Here is a 20573-nt window from a genome sequence, read left to right on the forward strand (position 1 = left end):
TCATGTGCTTGATTTGGGACACAACTGCAATTACCTTTATGTGCATATTCCTCTCTCCTTGTCTGTCTGCTTTACTCTAAATCTTGTAGATAATATTATTGAGGACTGAGATCTAATAACAACTGTTATACTAATTAGGTTTTTTTAATTATTTCTACTCCTTCTTTTGTAATGTTCATTTATTTCATCAGCAAATAATCATTGTCGGGAGCATTAAATTCCTGATATGCATTCTCAATGGTACAGAGGATACTATGATAATACTACATGATTATGTTTACTATATCACTGTCTTCCCATGAACGATTGCTCCAAATTAATCTATTATTCGTTAGTACCTCAGTACTATCAGATCTTATATTTCAATCTTCTAAAGTAGTGGTCTCCAAAATTTTCGCCGTGAGGGCCACATTGGGTACTTCAGCACTGGGCCGTAGTAATAAAAAACTCTAGAACTAGATATATGAGTTTTATTGAAAGCAAATAAAAACTGATTACAGATTATGTGAGATTAAATTATCGCATATTAATGACAACGAACACTACCAGCAAATTCTCATATTTTTATCACAAATTATAATAAAACCATTAATGTGAATGATGTAACTGTGTTTGTGTTTTTAAAATCTTATTAAACCCAGGTTCAAATTTTGAAATGCTAATTACAAGTAGCGATTTCAAATGTTCATCAGATAAATTTGCCCTGTATTTTGACTTGATATATTTCATTCGGGAAAAAGTTTATTCGCAAAGATATGTTGTCCCAAAATAGAGATAAATTTACAAGCAAATTTCTTCAAATTTGAGAACTGCTCAGAGTTCAAAAATTTATAAAAATCGATCAAGTTTCCTTCCTTGTATTTATCTTTAATATGTTCGTTTGCCTGAAGTTGAATAATTTCCATTCGAAGTTCTATCAACACCCCGTGTTTTTTTGTTTTTTTTTGCGGATTATTATTGAAAAATTAGTCCAATTGGCTGGTCGGATAAAATCATACCGCGGGCCGCATCTGACCCGCGGGCCGTAGTTTGGAGACCCCTGTTCTAAAGCATACCGCATCAATTAACCTATATCTTGGTCTTCTGGACTTTTCAGCTTTTTCGCGGAACTCTCAAACAGTTTAATTTATGATCTAGAGAAATCTCTGAAATCTAAAATTGGATAAAATCATACCGCGGGCCGTAGTTTGGAAACCCCTGTTCTAAAGCATACCGCATCAACTAACCTATATCTTGGTCTTTTGGACTTACTTTTCAGCTTTTTCGCGGAACTCTCAAACAGTTTAATTTCTGATCTAGAGAATCTCTGAAATCTAAAATTGTCTGAACACTGCGTTGTATATTGCATATTCTTTCTTGTTCAGTTAAATTTATTCAGCTGGCTTCCGACATATATGCTCAGTTTATTCTGTTATCTATTTCCAAATGTAATTTGCCATCTTCACCACAAAGTATGCCTAAATAACTGAAATATTTTACTTTTTGTGTAGGTTCTTCATTAAGCATACAATTTTCCATGTTCCTGCCTATTTTCGCAGTTTTTGTTTTAATATTGCTTGTTTTCATAGTATATTTGTTAGAAACAACAGTCATTTCATTTAGTTAAAGAGAGAGTCCTGAAAACGTGTACTAGATTTAGTTAGAACTACGATTTGCATAAAGTAAAAAGCTGAGTTTAATATGATAGACTTTGATATCATCATTAATGCCATTTTCCTTCATAATGTGATCCACACAGATGATCAATAACAGTAGAGATATCAAGAGATATCTCTACCTGGTTTTAAACTATCTTCCTGTAATAACGCTTTCATTTCTAACTATACATTATATTGCATACCAGAGAATTTAAGCGTTTTGAGTACACGATTAAATTCTTCTTCAGTAATATTACACAGCAATTTTTTTTTTTTTTATGATGGGAGGATATGACAGATACGCTGGATCTTCTGCATAAACCCCCCACTTAAACTTCTTTCTATTTATATACTATGCTAGTTATAATGAAGAGCCAAAGGCTTCAATTCGGCGACATGAACTTATTTAAGTTAAGGGATATTATATTGCTCGACGGCATATTTATGTCGGTTTCAAGTTCCGTATAGTTCTTTTCACTTATTCTGTGTAAATTTGAGTAAACTGCGTCGATTTCTCTACGTTATTTCATGAAGGTACACTTATAAGTTAGTAAAATATATTACTTCCAAGGTCATTTTCCTACCTATTTCCCCTCCCTTCTATAAATTTTGTCAATAAAAATTCACACCGTTGAAATAGCATTCTCCACACTATCTTCTAATAGTTATATCTTTTTCGAAGTCGAAATTTTCAGCGATTACTGTTCCCCTTCCTCTCCAACGCAGATGCTATGAGAGGAAGAGCTTCGTGAAAAGTTCAATATCGCCCAAGAGTGGGAATATGATTTTTCTCGAATGTAGAATGTCTGTTATCTTATTGTTTTAACTGAGTGGTAGGAAGCAGCCTATTGAAGTTCTTGTGCAATATCAGAAGTATATTTTGACAGTTACTAACAGTTACTGTCAAAGTTAATAACTGTTACTAATGTGCGAGTTGGCTTTAACGGCTTCATTCCACGAATAGATATTGGGAGATTCATTATTTATTCATGTTATTTTTTTAAAGGAGTGAGTAAAGAAAATTTTTAAATTTCTTACTAACTTCATTACTTATCGGGAAATACATTGTAGAATAGACAAATCTCATATACCTTATATACATACAGTAAGGTACCTGTTTTATTTTATTTTATAAGCAAATAATATTTTACTATAACTATTGTGCGTCATCATAAAGTTGCGAAATATTACTGAAATTATTAGTTCTTGAGATTATTGAGGAAATGCAGACTATCGCTCTTACTATGCAGACATAATCATCTTTTTATTTATTTCAGTAAATGTCTCACAGTTCTGCCTTTGTCCATTGGGTATAAATTACAGGCAATTTTTCTGTATTTCGCGACAGCTGTGCGCGCAACAACGGTTCCAGACATCGTTTTATGTACTGTATGTCTAGGATTCTTTTTGGTTGATCTAAATGTCTATCTCAATGTCTAGGCTGTCTATAGTCTACTTTGTTAGCGCAGTTCTCGCATTCATGCATACTTTAAGACTTAGTGAAGACTCCTTTGTAACTATTAATACTCAAATTGGCGCATTGTCTGATTTCCATTACAACCCACCTAGCGACTGTCTGTTCTTTTCTTCTCTGAGTGTCGCAGAAACTCGTGTATTTCTCAGCCTTCTGTATAAATTCACTTCTCAATAATTCTCGCTCTCTCCTTATCTATTGACCTTCTTGTTAACCGATTTGGATAAAATGATTCGTATTTATAGTGATATAAAATCGATTTCGTTTTCGATTTCCAGAAAGAAAAGAAAAGAAAAGAAAAAAAGAAAAACCGAATAAATTTGCTAATTTATTCGGTTTTTCTTTTTTTCTTTTTCTTTTACAAAGAGGTAACACATATAAGAGTTATCAAAATACCGGATAATATTTATATATCGATTACTAGAAGCTAAATTTTTATCAATTAAATATAAGAAAGTCTGTTGGAGAAAATAAAAAACGAAATTAAAACTTCCTTGGATAAAATAGACGCCAACATCAAGCTACATAATTCTGGCTTATCATTAGTTCCGAGGGTTGATTAATGAATGAATTAGTCAATAATCAGAATGAAATATTATTATCGCTTGTATTAGATTAAACTTTCATTTATCAAAAAATTCATTCAAATTTAGGAATTAAATACAGAGTAAATACTAGCAATAAGTTCATAATTAAAAGAATGTTTTGAATTAGCACAATATGTGTGGATTCTTTGATCATACCATACCATACCATACCATACATCTTCGTGTCGATTTGATTCTGAAGAAGTCAATTAATATAGTAATTACCACTTACTTTGTAATACTGATATAAATCACCGTTTATTCCGTGTGCTTCGTAATATTGACAAGTCTACCTTATGTAAATCTGTAAATCACAGGCTACTTTCGGTTTATTAATTCTGCATAAAAACAGAAAGAAAGAAATGCAAACTAAAGAATATTTGGCTATTGTAATCTATAAAAATTGTCTATAAAGCATGAATTACATTTTAACTGGTGTTTGACAATAACGTCATGCTTACAGCCACTCCACAGTACATCCAGAAGAATGACTTTTTGGTTTATTCGAAATTTAGGCTTCCAAACTTTTTTGATTGGAAAGACCTGGGTTTGGACTTTTTTACTCGAGATTGTCTATGAAATGAATAATATTTATAAAAGAATTTTACCTGATTGTGCGGTAGTCTATGGCATATACAGTTGACAGGATTTTTCCTCTTTCTTGCCAACGATTAGGCATTTGCCATTTTCACCATTATTGGTGTCTTTCCATCTTGCAAATCGTATTCCCTCTATATCTCTCTTTGTTTATTCTTAGGATTTTTTCTTTCCTTTCGAAAAACTCGGATTTTTTTTTCTTCTAAAAACGGAAAAGAAACATATCAATAAGAGAACATACATATTGAGAGATTATGAAGATAGCGTTAACTTCCACATTAATCATTTTAACTGGGATTAATAAGATTGCCTGCCAATATTAATACAGTATCGGAACATGGAATAAAATAACACTAGACGATTAAACATGTTAATAAAAGAAATACAAAGAAATATTATTGGTATGAGTCGAGTGAGACTCCATAGCTCTGTCCGTTTCGGCGATACCTACCCTTTCATTGGAAAGACTTGATTTTGAATACCGAGAGTCCGTCCTTCCTTAAACTCAAGTTTTTCATTCCGCAAAGCAGACAAACCAACAGACAAACAGACTACAGGAATAAGGATTAATCACGATATTCCATCGGATTTGGTTTCGAATGCCTGCATGATACTCGTATATAGTGGGTCTACGCGTAAACGTAAAATAGAAAGGATAGAGAGAATTTTAGTAGTCAGTTTAAATTTTTTTTAATATGTTATTATTATTTGAATTAGACTTAAATTACGCTTTGTAGTTATAATTTAGTTTCTTTATTAAAACATATGACACAACCCGGTCATAAAACAAAAACCTGAAATTCAGACGTACCTTTCTAACGCGAATCTATAAATCTAATTTTTCATAACACGAACGGAAAGTATCAATCACCTCTAATTAAAATGACTGCAATTTTCGTACTGTAATAATACGAAGGACTAGAGAAGGCAGTCAGACGATGTGCTTCTAATAGAAATTTTGATCAACTAGATGTTCTAAACAGCATATATATTCAATGGAAAACTTAAATGAATCAAGCTAAATGATCAGCCATTCTGAAGGTGATTGTGGATTGATAATATTCCAAAAAATACTTTCACCATTGAAAGTATTTTTTGGAATATTAACCATACAGCACAATTCGCAACATATACCTTCAGATTAGATTCATTCTCAATTACCTTCAAATCTTTTTTTTTTTTTTCGTTTTCTGCAAGACTGTTAGACGTATTCGAACTGATTCACAAATCGATACCGGCGTGAGATATTTTGTAATTTGCTTGATTCGCACTAATTAATTTCAATGCTCCACTTTTAAGGCAGTCTATGCAATAACAAATCGTATCGTTTTTCGTAAACGTTTATACGTGGCGTCTATTAAATTAACTTTTCAAGATAAAGTACTGCAACAAGAATTTGATTTTTTTTTCTTCTTGCCATAAGCTTAAGCTTGCTGTCTGCTGCATTTACATTTCAATGTGGGGAACCTGCGAACCTGTCTTTTTTTTTTTTTTAATTTTTAGCCTGCCACTTGGTCATTTTTCTACCTGATTCCTAACTATTTGCTAATTTAACTATTTTTTTAGAATCCATTATAATAATATGTTTATTTCATTCTGATCTCTTTGTTTACCCATTTATTCAGCTGTAACTGACATTCTTCATAAATCTCTTCTTTTTTTATTCAATCAAATTTTGTTTTATCAACTATTGTTTTAACATGTTTTCATTTTACACGTATTTATCTGAAGACTTTTTGATGTTTTTGTTCTTGTTTCACATGCATAAGTTAATGATCGGAGTACAGATTTATAGATTCTTAGTATACGAGAGAGTTTGTTTCTTTTGTTAAATCTTCATTTTCCTTTATAGTTGAATAAACATCCTGATAATTTAATTTATTCAATTTTTTATTTTAATTTATTTATTTCCAATTAATATCTTATTGATTCCTTTGCAATTACCATTGTTTTTTTATTTCTCTGTTGATATTTCCATAATAAAACCTACTTATCTGTTGGAGTTTAAATAATTGCCTTTAAAGATCATCTTCATTTCCTGAAAGTGATACTCCTGTATATCCAACCAAATTTAAAATTTCATTTTTGACTGTTATTTCATTTAATTTCTGTTTCTTCAATTCTGTTATTATTTCATCATACTATTTTCATAATTCTGTTATTATTTCATCCTATTATTTCATCATAAATAAATAAGGACTTGAAGATTCGCCTTGTGTGATCCTTTTCCTTGTATGAATTTTTTGCGTATTTGTGTTGTATTCCACATTAATGGGCTTCTTGTATGAGAGGTTTCTTGTATTTGAGTAGACTTCCTGTATATGGTCAGCTAATTAGAATTTTAAAAATACATCTGAAATATTAAAATAATGTATATAGTCATTTATTTTCTAAAACTTGTGAGTCTCTATGAGTCTGAATCATACAATACAACTAACTACCTCAAGACCAGGCTAAGGATTTTAAAATGTTGCTCCGTATATCAACCACACGCCTCTACGCCTCTTGAAAACCAATCTCGCCTTCATTTTGGGAACCCCCTAGTATTGACATATGCATGTATTATCAAACATTAGTTTAATAATCTTTAAGCATAGGTTTCAAAAATTAATATCATATTAATTTAATTAATATTTATCTTTTTCTCAATGTTTTAGAGACAGTTGTTAAATAACGAGAATTTCTTAATGACTCTCATTTCAGACAAATCTAATACATGAATAAGTATAAAAGTGTATTTTTATTTACAAAAATATGCTTCAATAGTTCGACAACTTTTGTCTGCTTGTCAGATTTTAGTTATGAGGATTATTTAAAAAAATGATTTAAGTATTGTTAATATTTTAATAATATTTCTCAACCTGTAAAATTTTAAAATAAAAATAGCTTGTTTTTTTATTTCTTCATAATATTATCAATTCACCATATGACAATCAAAATGTCAATTCATTCCCACACACGAGAGGATGCAATTAGCAAATCAATGTCGTGTGTAGATATACATGCGATATACATTTTCGATTTATGATCACAAAAATAATACTATTTATAATAACAGTAGAACAAAGTAATAATAATAATACAGCAAAGTTCTCTTAAACATTTTAAAGCAATTTTCATTTATCAAAACATTACTACAGACCAAAATCTACACAATAATTTTAAATATCAATAATCGTTTCGATTAATATTCTGCTTAACAGTCATCTCAATATTAACGGTATTTGTTTGCTCGCTCCTCGACAAGCTATATTTCTAATTTACGTCGCATGTGCAATATACCTATTTGATATTTGAATGAAATAGCGCAGTTACAGTGAAACTATGCGAGAGTTAAAACTGACTGAAAGATCACTGCACTTGATGCCTTAGAGTTTTTGCTATGAAAACAGAAATACACTAACTCTGAACTATAAATAAAGTAAAATTGTGTTATTGCTGAAATTACATATCACCACCAAATGACAACACAACTTAACCGGAGAGTGCAGTTGAAATGTGACAGATACGTCTGTTTTCAGTTGCTGGAAATGCTGTTAAAACAGCTGCGTCCCAATCAGCCTGCCAAGTGAACTTTAGCTTGGCACAAGTACTTGCAACCAGCTATCTTAAAACAAATATCAGTTATATCACTATGCGTAGCTTTTTAAGATTTTAAGGCAGAATTTTTAGATACTGCTTTAATATTTTATATAATAATCAGTTTTATTGACATGAGTCATACCTTTATTATGTTTTCGAGAAGAGCTTGCCGGAAAAAAAATTAATATAGAATAGTATAAAAATCTGACAACTTTCTTATTATAAACATGAAGTAGTAAATTATTCAGTATAAAAAGGTTTTAGAAAAATTTGTTTTTTTTTTCAAGAAAAAATTGTCAAAAAATAAAACTAATTTTTAATTTTTTTAATGTATATTAGGCTAGAAACTCGGGCATAACAACTTGAGAAAAATTTATAACTTACGATGTAAGTAAAGATAGTCTATCCAGATTTCATATGTTTATGCATACTTTTTGAACTATTTTCTCTGAAAATGATGTCATTAATCATTAATATACTGATTATATTCATAAAATTCTGAGGCCTAAAAATAGAGGATTACACCGAATTATACATAAAAATAAACCAGTAACAGTTAAAGTATATAAAGTCAAGTAAACTAGAATTATGAAAAATTATAAAATTATATTTCCACTTCAACAATTATATTATCACAATGGTAGTATAGTATTGCTCTTGAAGGGAATGGCAAACTTCGCCAAAATACTTACATTATCATCATGAAGTGACCAAATTGAAGTCCTTTATTCTGAGTTATAAACCAAATGAGTACCGTTAATATTGTTCCATGCTGAAGTTAAGCTCTGCTTTCTTGAATGATTTGAACTCGGTTTCTTCTCTCTACATCTACTCCGTCTAAATGAGTGAGGGTGGCTGCAGTGCGAAGTATTAATATTATTAATATCTATCAAAGTGATTGCTGTATTATAAAAACCATTCAATATAACTGAAATTTATGCACATGATGAAATTAATTATTATTGCAGAGGAACAACAGTCTTCGGCAGTGTTCAGATCGGTAGAGTACAAGACTCTCAACAGGAAAATCCAAGTTAGAATTAAGGCAAGGACACCAAGATTTTTTTTTTTTTGTTACTCTTTCAGTGAGGGTGAGTTTGCCAGCTAGTCTCAAATGCATGGCGAATGCAAGGTTTGTTCTCTGAAACTGAAGAAAAATTGCAGCGGCTTTTACTAAATCTTGCATACACGCCTTGACATATTTCCAATTACTATACAACGTTGATCTTTAATTAATTGTCATAGCAAACCAAATGTAAAATATTCGTCACTTTGCTTTAACTTTTATATAGGAATCTTCTTCATACAAAAAAAGTGTAAATTTTGCAGCTTAAGTAATCAGATATTTACGCAATTTCGTTAATTCCAAAGTTCTAAAATTTCGTAATTTTAATAGAGATCACAAATACGCTGCGTATCTGAAATAATGTATGTTAATTTCTGAAACATTCACTAAATCTAAAACTGACTGTGATGATTATGATGAAAGGGTTATAGGCATATAGTTTGATATGGAAAACATCTTCGCTCTCCCCTTATGTGATAGGCTAAATAGTCTGTGACGGTAAAGTAACTTGGCTTCATAGACATCTATCTACATCTGGTATTTCCGTCAGTTACATGTATTCTCTGAACAGTTAATGCCTTCCAAGAGGAAAAATCTTGTCACAGTTGTGAACTGCCAATTCACTTCATTTGAAAAGTCCTTATAAAGGTTTTTCGTATTTTAGACGGGATTCGAATCCATGTCTTTCCGACCGAGATTAGTAGGCTCTAAATTGATAATATTAATAATTTTTTTCTGAGAAGAAAAGTGACATGACATTACTTTGGAGAAATTTTATTTTTCATTGGTTCAATAAAAATTAAGTCATTATATTTATTCATTTAAAGCAACAGTATGCAGGCATTGCTATGAAGATACTTATCCGATTGTTTTGGTAATGTTTGGAATGAAAATACAACGATTTAACTTTTGTAAAGCAAACGAATTTCCATATTGCATGAATATCGATGAGAGCATAAATGTAATGATTTGTTTATATGTGACAGTGACGTACAGCATTTTCTGTTATTAGTTTCTATACTACTTGTAACACGTAAACCTTTTCAACGCATAAAGATGGCAGAGATAATTTTCTTCCTGAAACTCCAATCTTTCATTCAGCGAAACAGGAAAATCAATGAACAAAATTAACAGACATAATATTCTGTCCTCGTAATCTTAGTTGTTTCTGGCAATACCAATTAAAACCAAACAAACCAACTTTTTATATTCTGTTACCACAATCAACACAGTTTTAACTTTTCAATTCAATACTGTTCTTTTTAGCAATGAGGTACACACGAAGGAATTTATTAATTATCAGCAAAAAGTGTTATGTGGCAGGGGCTGTAATGGAATTTTTGAAAACTTCAGTTGTTTATCGATTTCTACACATTTTAATTTAAACTTTACTGGAATGTGGTTTCAATTTATAAATAAATGCATGGTGGTAACGGTATATGCATTAAAGTAATAATACTTAGGAGACGATATTTCGTGTTTCATAAATAAAAACAGACATGATTGTCTTATACAGTAACTTCGCGTATAATGAATTTTTTCCTCATTTCTGACCATTTTAATATATTATCACACCATAACTATCTCGGCTAACAGATTTCTGTGCAATTTCCAACAAGCAAATTTACCTGAGCTATTGTTTATGTGGATCCAGAAAACTAAAGGATGTAAACCTATAGTGCATTAGCACTGTGGTTGAGGTAATCTGGAAACTGCTTCAGAAGACAAATTATGGAACATTATTAGCTAGTTCAGACCTCTAGATCTAAAGTGGCTTGAAAAAGGGTTGCATATTGATTGGAAAAACAGAATGGAATTTCATACAGGGCGATTAAATTTATCTAAAATTTTAAAGATGTTTATGAACATTCATGTCCACAGTGGATTTCAAACACACAGCCTATTCGTTAGACAAAAGACAATAAACAATCGGCCAACCAGGCTAGTTATGGCAGATCATTGCTAAAAGATATTTCTAGAAATATTTATTCTTCTTCTAGAGCATCTGACATTGTTAACAAGCGCTCGAATCTGATGGATTATTGTGGATTATTGATGAAGATATCATTGCTGCTATCTCTAAGCGTACCATAATCAAGCTAGAGGAGCGGGGAACTCAAGAATATTCTAACTACAGGACAAATATTTTTTTTGGGCCTCGCACAACAATTTCACTCTTGCCTTTTCGTGCCCCTGGTAATCGATGATAACGATAATAAAAATGAGATCACGATAATAAAAACGGCGAGTGTAAACAAGAAAGTTTTCAAGGCTGTAATTCATTATTATGACCTTGTAAGACTGATTAAAATTAATCTGTTTTTCAACGCGAACCTGCAACATGCTGTAAGTTGTGGTTCAGAATATTCTGAGGTAGGTAAGGTCATAAGAGACTGGCGGGGGGGGGGAGAAGGAAGGTTATATGCAAAATTCGTAATAAATCTTCTTCTTCACATACCGCACAGGTTGATGCTTAACGTCAAGGACGTAAACGATTTTTCCCTCTTCTTTTTTTCAAAAAAGTAACTGGCAATAGTTAATGAAATGTGTTGATTTTAATTTAATTTTTTAATATTAATTAAAAATTGAATATTAAATATTAATGCATTGCAGTTTTAAGAGCCTTGTTTATTTTAAGTTCAAATATAACTTCATCTTACTCCTGATATAATGTTTTCACTTAGAAACGATTTTGAAGACTTCTAAAAGAAGTGAGCATATCGAATGTTCAAATCTTCTTGTTTATTTATGCTTTAACTATGCTTTATTTTTCGTCTTTATTTCAAACCATTACAAACAATAAATTATTAATAAAGATAACTTTAATAAAAATGAATATTGTGATTAATTATTTTATTAAGTGCATCATTTAATTATATAATAAAATAATAAATGGATTATAATTTTGATAAAAAATAATTAACTTTTAAAATAGGGTATGCGATAATACATTTTACGCATTTGAAAATCTGTAAAACTTGCTCGTGCCCTTTACAGAATCATTTCATGCAATCCAGATGAAGACCTGCGCAACTGGTGGTAACCATGACGCTAGGTCTCCAAGAAATAAACACTACATTGGTCACTGAATGGAACGGAACCATCTAAATTCCGTGTAGAATGCGAAGAACCTTAATAAGCGTTTTTCACCTGAAGGTGAGTTAGTCGATCATACAGAAGTGGCAGAGTTTCCTCTTGGAAACTAGGGTTTTTTTTCATTCAACAAATCAGGCAAACCGGCCAGAAGAACATACGCATTAACAGATCCGATACACTGGTCTCGTAGCCTTAATGCTTCGGCCATAGTTCCAAACGACCACAAGCTAAATGGTTCCAATCGTCAGACAGAAATACTGCTTGCTACTTCTTTTCATTATTGTTGCTATCACAAAGGCATGAGGAGAAATATGATGCCAACTTAGGGGAATCAAACTTCTCCTTAAAATCTAATACTGATGAACTCCTCATACTGTCATCAATACTACATATTCAATTCTAAAATGTTCCATTAACAAAAGATTCGAAAAATCATGAGCAACTTAGCTATTAAAAAAAAAACTTCTAGTCTCGAAGTCATCCCTTCTGTTGTTCTCATATCTCGTGTTCAATAGATTGCCTGTGTTCTTAAGTTGCATTTTACATTTTCGTATTCTACGGGCATATAAACTCTGTAGCCTGGAAATTTCCTTATATCCAGCCTATCCCAGAATGACAAAATCTGAGGCATCCATATACCGACCTATTGCTCTCACTTCAGTCTCTCCAAAGTAATGCTGAAATTTATTAACAAGGAACTTTACAGCCTGGACACTTCCTACCTCACCAGTGAACACAGACCCACAACAGCTTCTCCAAGCTTAGGTCACCTATCTCTTCATAAACGTTATGAAAAGATCTGGAGAAACTCGGCTGTTGCTCTTGATATTTGATCGCATGTGGTACAAAAGTATGAATAAATTTAGATCTTATAGTCTTCCTCACGCATTTTATAATTAGGTATCTAGTGTTTTATAGTTTCTTCTTTGTCTTTTATTCTTTCCCATCCAACATCACACGCAATGCGAGGATGGTTGGTATTTTACTCTCTAACTCTGAATGCTGAAATGATTCATGGTTTAGTTCTTTCTCACATACACACATAGTTTTTTTTTTAAATGCTCTCAATAATCTTCTTGCACCAATAGTATGGTAGTATTTTGAAATCTATCTGCTCATTTCTGAACAGATCACATCAAATTGCCTTGTGATATCATCACTTGTGATATGAATACTAGAACATTCACGAAGACTCTTTAAATGATGATCTTTATAACATTCTTCAACTGGAGGAAAGATAACTTCCCGACTTCAATTCTTCTAAAGCTCAAGCATATACCATTTAATGGAAAAATATCTGACACAGCCCTCAATAGACTAAAGATCCCAGACCTAATTCTCGTATCTTACAACCGCCATCCCAAGCATGGCCTGGCAACCTACATCCGGCCTGGCCTCAAGGACATAACCTAATGTGTACCTAATGCAGAATACTTCATAGGTATTAAAATTCAAAATACCACCATCTGCAACGTCTACAAACCACCATCGCAATCCTGGCCCGATCAGATGGACCGGCCACCACCTCACCGTACTATCTATGTTGGTGACTTCAACTCTCATCACACCATATGGGGCTATTCCTCTAACAACCGGGACGGTAATAATCTAGTTAACTGGATGGATACATATAACCTGTATTTGATTTATGATGCCAAGCAGGAAGGCACTCTCCACTCAACCAGATGGAACAGAACCTACACCCCAGATCTGTACATAGTCTCTGAAGACCACCCCCTTCCAGCAACCAGAATCATCCTCAACATATTCCCTAATAGTCAGCATTGTCCTACACTAATAGAGACAGGCACATCAATCCCAGTCATCAGCGGAACACCAATCGCTAGATTGAACCTTCGCAGGTCCAACTGGAATGCATTTCAGAAACAAATCGAGCAAACCATTAGAGCAATTCCACCCACTCCTAATTGCTATCCACGATTTGTTAAACTAATCATATGCAGCCAAAACCTCTATTCCTAGAGGCTACAGAAAACAATGCATTCCATGCAGGAGTAGAGAAACTGAGGAACATTTAGCCAAATATGAAGAGACTGAAGATCCAACTGTTGCTAAGGAGCTCATAGCAACACTGGATAAAAACAAAAAGGAAAGATGGATCTCAACCATCCATGAACTCGATTTCACCACATCTAGCCGGAAAAGCTGGTCACTTCTGAGAAAATTAGGTGGAGCAGAACCAACAATACACAAAACAACAGAGATAACTCCTGATCAAATGGCTAATTATTTATTGAAAACCTCCAAGATACGTCCCAGCTCTATCAGGAAAATTACTGTGCAATCTTCCATGAGACAAATCCTGAAGACGGGTCCTGAGCTTCCTGAACTTGTACACCCAGTATCTCGGGAAGAGGTACAGGTAGCCTTAAAACTCACCAAGAATGGCAAGGCTGCAGAGTGGATGGTATCCTCCCTGAGTTTCTAAAACATCTCGGTCAACGAGGCCAAACATGGCTGGCCGCCCTTTTCTCAGAAATCATGACTGGTAAACTACCAAATCTGTGGTTTGGTAGTTTACCAGTCATAACTGATTAACTATCAACACAGATTGAAGCAGACTTTTAAAAGAAACTTAAATCTGGAGCCACTTTCATTGACCTAACATCAGCTTATGATACAGTCTGGATCAGGGACCTCCTCCTAGAGTTAGGAAATATAAGGTGCAAAAAAACTTTCCAGCTTTTTGAATCCATTCTCTCCAACAGAGAGATCCGGGTCCATATTGGCAGAAAAAAGAGCATTCCCAGATTCCTTCACAACGGTCTCCCTCATGGCTCTGTGTTATCCCCTTTATTTCTTAACATGTACGTGTACGACTTACCACATACCAGCTCAAGCAAGTATATGTACGCTGATGACCTAGCGATCCTACATCAATCTATCTCCTTTGCCAACCTGGAATCAACCTTGAATACAAACCTGAACATCCTGGAAGAGTAGTTCAAGCAGTGGTACTTGAAGCCAAATCCAACAAAAACTATGTCCACAGTATTTCACCTGAACCATGCAGAGGCGAATCGACACCTCAACCTTTCTTTCTTTCTGTGGAAAAATGGTAGAACACGAGCCTCACCCGAAATAGCTTGGAGTGAGCCTGGACAGAAGCCTAACCGATAAAAGGCACATCACCAACCTGTCCAGCAAAATTAAAAATGAGAAACAACAGGTGGAGCAATGTTAGATAGGACAGGCTGTCAGGAGAGAGGGATGCTTCTCACTGTCCCACTAATTATGCGCATGGTAGAGTTTAGCTGGGTGTGCACACTTCTTTCCCAGACAGAGGCACAATATTCTGCTGCAGAGAATGCGAGGACTAGTACAGATGACCTTAGGACTTCTGCACCACAACCCCAGGTTGTTCCAGCAAGCCTTGAAATGAAGTGTGCACACCCAGCTAAACTCTACCATGCGCATAATTAGTGGGACAGTGAGAAGCATCCCTCTCGCCTGACAGCCTGTCCTATCTAACATTGCTCCACCAAACATACGGAGAAGACAAGGCGCGATTAAAGAATTTAATAAAGCAATGAGCAATCCACTCCTGCCCCTGCACCAGACTCTCATAAATCCACCTAGTCTTCGCCTAAAATCTAGAGAACCTTTCTGGTTCATGGACGAACTCTCTTCAGCTGCCCTGCCATCAACACCTGACATGCGGAGACGATACTGGTCCAACAATCTCCCAACAAACGGCTTCCTGGTAGAAGAGCCCCGCAGTCTGGTTTTCCTCTTCCTAGGAAGATTTGGTCATCAATCAACAGGACCAGAACTAACCAGGGCAGATGTGGCTACCTACTACATAAATGGGGGCTGTTAGACCACTCTTATTGTGATTGTTCTCCCGTGGCTCAGACGATTACTCATATTGTGAACTACTGCTCAAGGCGCCAATTTTACGGTAGTGGTCTACAGGACATCCACAAGGTGACAGATGAAGCCTTGGATTGGCTTTCCAGACTGGAGATTGACCTGTAGCTGTTCTAATATCCTCTTTACTTGAGCTCACGTTTGAGTTATGCAAGTCTTCAATCAAGAGGATGCCCTTCTTGGATTGAAAATAGTTACTAGTTTCTCCTAACATAAATATATCGATCGATTACAACTGCTTCAGCATAAAAAATATAAAAAAAAACGCGAACTTACTAATCCACTCCAGATGGCATTTCTCTCCTGAGCTACTGAATGCATTCTACAAATTTTAGATTTACACAACAGTAACAGCCAACGTACCTTCTAACTTGGCACCAACCGCACTGACCACTCATCTTCTTTCATTCCTATTAGTGCGCTCTTGTGGGACAGGCTACCATTATCAGTATTTCCGCAACTTAAAAACTTAAAAATAAGGATATAAAATTTCTCCTGACTTCCTATTCCTAGATTATCTATGTGCTGTACGCCCTCAATTCGTGGGTAGGATTGCTTATAAAAACAAGGCTGAATTGTAGCTAATTCTCCAATCAAGCGGTATCAGTGGCATAGAATAAGTAAACTCTATATAGTATTATGTGATAATAATATAATGTGGTAATGAAAATAACTAAATCATTTATCCATGTCTTAAGAATTAATTTACAAATAGATGGACAGATGTGTGAAAAATTATAGAGAAGTACCATGGCTTACAGTATAACTGACGAATATCTCCTAAACTCTGAAGGCATATAGCCATCCACTGACGCCATTATATTTTGAAGAAAATCCACCCACTGGCAGTTTGATCAGTTTCGCAGGCTTTCACACTTCTTTTACCATTACTAATACAAAGGTTAACTAGTTCATAACGATAGGTATACGTTATTATACAGAAAATAAAAAAAAATAGAGCATTTAGTTGCAGTTGACTATATATATTTTTCACCTTTCGATTTGTCGCATGCAGTTGACACAGCCATTCAGCACGAAAACTCATCTTCAGATGTGCGTTAACGCCTGGGCAATATTTAGTATTCAGTTGCTCTTCTGGTAACTGCTCTGTTTGTCATTGTCCAGCTTATTTATTTATTCGTGTATTTCTGATCATTCGTTGAATCTCAAATATAATTATAAATTTTTCTTTCTGGTATTCATTTTACTTGGCTAAAATGATAAATTCTTGACAGAAGTAAACTACTTTATCGATTTTAGTGATAAACAGAAATTTCTTTCTGTGTCTTTTAAAATAAATTTTATTTATTTTATTTGCATTTCGATCTACTGTTTAATAGCGATAGATTCAGAAAATGTAGTAATAAGGAAGAAAACTAAGATTTATGCTATACTGCATTCGTTCACAGCATGGTTGAAAAGATATTTATCAATTCTGTAGTTCCAAGTAATTTCTTAATTGCATAATGCCTAGGGAAATTAATCATCATCCCTAATCATTACTATGCAAATTAGGTTGCTTATATTTCTAACTGTTGGACATTTAGCATGGTAGCGTCAGAAATGGCTTAATGTGGCAAGTGTGATTTATGGCATCAGAGAGAGAGAAAGAGAAAAAAAAAACGCTGAAGAAATCTGAATAAAGTGTGATAGGATCTGGCGCCTCGCGTACTTTGCTATCACAGGATTCCGCATGACTGCCACCTTCTAGCACTGTCACTTTAACTCCAACGACCAATAAAAAATTTCCAGCTTCCTCTATGGCGCCAACGTTCTTGTCACTCGACGCTCCTCATGTTCGCAGTTTGCCCACGGAATAAGCTACTACCTCCCGCGGCTGTCAGTCAGGACCTTGGCCGCAAGCCTGCACCATCTGGTACACGTGGCACACGACCTTTGTTTTAGCAGTTTGCTTGATAGCTGATGTACCAGAAATGGATATAGTTACAGACCGGACATTTATCACCACAGGCGACAGCTTTATGACAGCATGTATTAATGATAAGTCACTTAGGTAATTACCAACAACGCCTGTGGCATTCCAAATTCAGGAACACTATCCCGATTTGCATAAATATGAATTATCGATTGTGGGGGTGAACACATGTAATCTGAAACACTTTGGGAAAATTTGAACCGTGTGATTGAGGGTTTAACTTGGGTTGATGAAATTATAAGCCTAAATCAAATTAATGAAGGAGATAGTTTGTCATCACTCGCTGAAGAATCCATTACGGGCAAATTACAGTTTCATAAATTTTCCGATATTTATATCTCACATTTTTTTTTTTCTGAAAATTTGTCGAACGAATCGAGTTCATTGTCCTGCAAGAATTAATCATGTCGTCCAATTGCACTGAAATTAGGGCAAAGGATGGTCCAACTATTTCAAGTACGATTTAAAAATGGTTTAGATTTTACTTCAGTTATGTTAGTAACGGTTATTATTTTATAAGTCATCAATTTCAAAATCATTGAAATATTTAGATGTAGACCGTTTCCAATAACACACTTTCCAATAACACTGAAAACGGAAAGTCTATCACCTCAATTTCAAAATTGCCACAGACAGAACAGTATGCAAATCATTTTCCTATTACTCTATTTGGACCTGCTACGTGACGCCTCCTTAAATTTACTTAAAGTATTTAGACTTTTCTTGTTAAATTAATTAAAATGTAATTATTAAAGCCTATCCGAATATTTAATTTTACCGAAAACTGTCAAGAAAATTATTTTATTTTATAAATTTAAGCCAGAATTCCAATTTCAAGAGTCTCTGCAGTGACGTTTACTCCAAGTAGTACAGAATTTCATAAAACTCCTCACTATAGAAAAAGAATGAATAATATTCAGCCGCTATTTTTATTCGAGAGGTGTTCAACAGGATACATTTGAAGCATTAATCCAATTAAAGAATGAACTTCTTTGAAAATACCAAAGATGAACAAAAATGATATCCATTGCTTTCGTCCTCTTCCAAAGGTTGTATTGTTTAACTTATTCAACAAATTCCGAGTGCAGTCATTTCTTACGTTGGTTAACATTAGTCGAGAATTTTGGCGTGATGAAGTTAAATTGAAGAGAGAGGAGTAAGGAAAGGTAGGATGTAATAACCTCTCGACTTCAACTAGTTTTATTCGATTACTGGTCTACCCGCTTTCTCTTAAAAATAAGTGCCTCATTTAAAGAAAGCATCTCATATGCTAAAAAAAAAAATGGAAAAATACTTTAGAAAGCATTTGGCTACGATCTAGAAGCAACCAGTTGACTAAAATGATTATTTTAATTGCTGAAAATTTAAATTCTTCTCTGATATAGTTGTTGCTAGTGTTATTACCAATTAAACATTGACAAAAATCATGACATCTAAGTAGACGCTTCTGAATTGCAACTAAACTAATGCTTTCTCAATGCCAAGTTCACTTTTAAGCCTTTTTTACAGTATGCTTTTTTTTTAAAGAGATGTCATCATTAAAGTACAGAATCAAGTCTTTGATAAAAAAAATTTGAAATTGAGTTGATACATCATTATTACTCACCGACTTCTTTACCGTATGAAATAGAACTGTTAATTTCTACCCTCCACAATTCTTTAAAAAATTTTAAAATTTTTTCCTCATTTAATCAGCATTACTCTTCCTCACAAAATCAGGTTCGATCTGAGATGTCTTTTTGTCTGAACTCAGAACAAGACATTAAGTTATTGTTATAATTTAATAACAGAAAAAGAAATGCATGACATAGACCCCCCCCCCCCATTGTCTGTTCGAACCGGAAACTGGAGTTCGGGAAGGACAGGGGTGGTGTTTTCGCAAGAAGCATTTAAAAAAAAGAACACGTGCATTCAAAATATCTTAATTATTACAAAATAAATTGTATTAATATCGCCATGCATGACAGAAAATGTTTTTTTTTTCTTTTTTAAATTGTATAACAATGCAATATGCATATAGTAAAGGCTGTGCGAAATTTCTGTTTAATAATACTTACAGTATTTTCACAGAATTAATCTGCATTTTGGAAACGCTTATTCTATCTATTGCATCGCCGGAAATAAAAAAAAAATATTATATAACTTATTTTTATATCTCTGCCCAACAGAATGCATGGGTCTTGTCTTGACCCTTCCCCCCCCTTTAGATAGAAAAAACCTTTCTGCATTATAGTGATTTAGGTATTTTATGACTATACTAATTTTTTAATTAACATTTAATAGCATAATAGAAATTTCGCTACTTTTATTACAGGGCAATTTTCTAAATTTTTTTCAATAATTACCTACTGCATTTGTCATTCAACGCACTTCTTGAAATTTAAAAAAAAAAAAAAAAGTTACCACACGCCACAACGATATGAATGAAATTAATTTCGCAATAATTAAGAATGATAAAGTTATTTTCACAAGACCAGCCATAATAAACGAATAAATGAACTGATTCTTATGTATGAGAAAGTAATCTGGATAATTTTAGTCTTTTTTTAGTTTCTCTTAGATAACAATCTTAAAAAAGACTGCATTCCATACTGCATTCTTGTCTGGTGACACTATCCAATATCATAAAATCAGAGACGGTTAAGAATATGCACAGTATGCATAATTTTCTTTTGCTTAATTCTGCCTTTGAAATAGTCCAATCGAA

The 20573-nt window shown here is 33.6% G+C and overlaps 1 long non-coding RNA gene across 1 annotated transcript in view; it reads right to left on the minus strand.

Annotated features, from left to right (window-relative positions):
- Positions 1–4068: 4068 nt before the first annotated feature.
- The window catches only part of LOC150107609 (uncharacterized), a 37221-nt gene continuing 20716 nt past the window's right edge, over positions 4069–20573 (minus strand). The window contains exon 2 of the long non-coding RNA XR_016548206.1: positions 4069–4497. This is a non-coding gene — a long non-coding RNA (uncharacterized LOC150107609). The remainder of the gene's footprint in view (positions 4498–20573) is intronic.

This window comes from Typopeltis vanoorti, chromosome 4 (assembly GCF_054136105.1).
Source record: "Typopeltis vanoorti isolate ZY-2024b chromosome 4, IOZ_Tvanoo_1.0, whole genome shotgun sequence".
Classification (NCBI taxonomy): domain Eukaryota; kingdom Metazoa; phylum Arthropoda; class Arachnida; order Uropygi; family Thelyphonidae; genus Typopeltis; species Typopeltis vanoorti.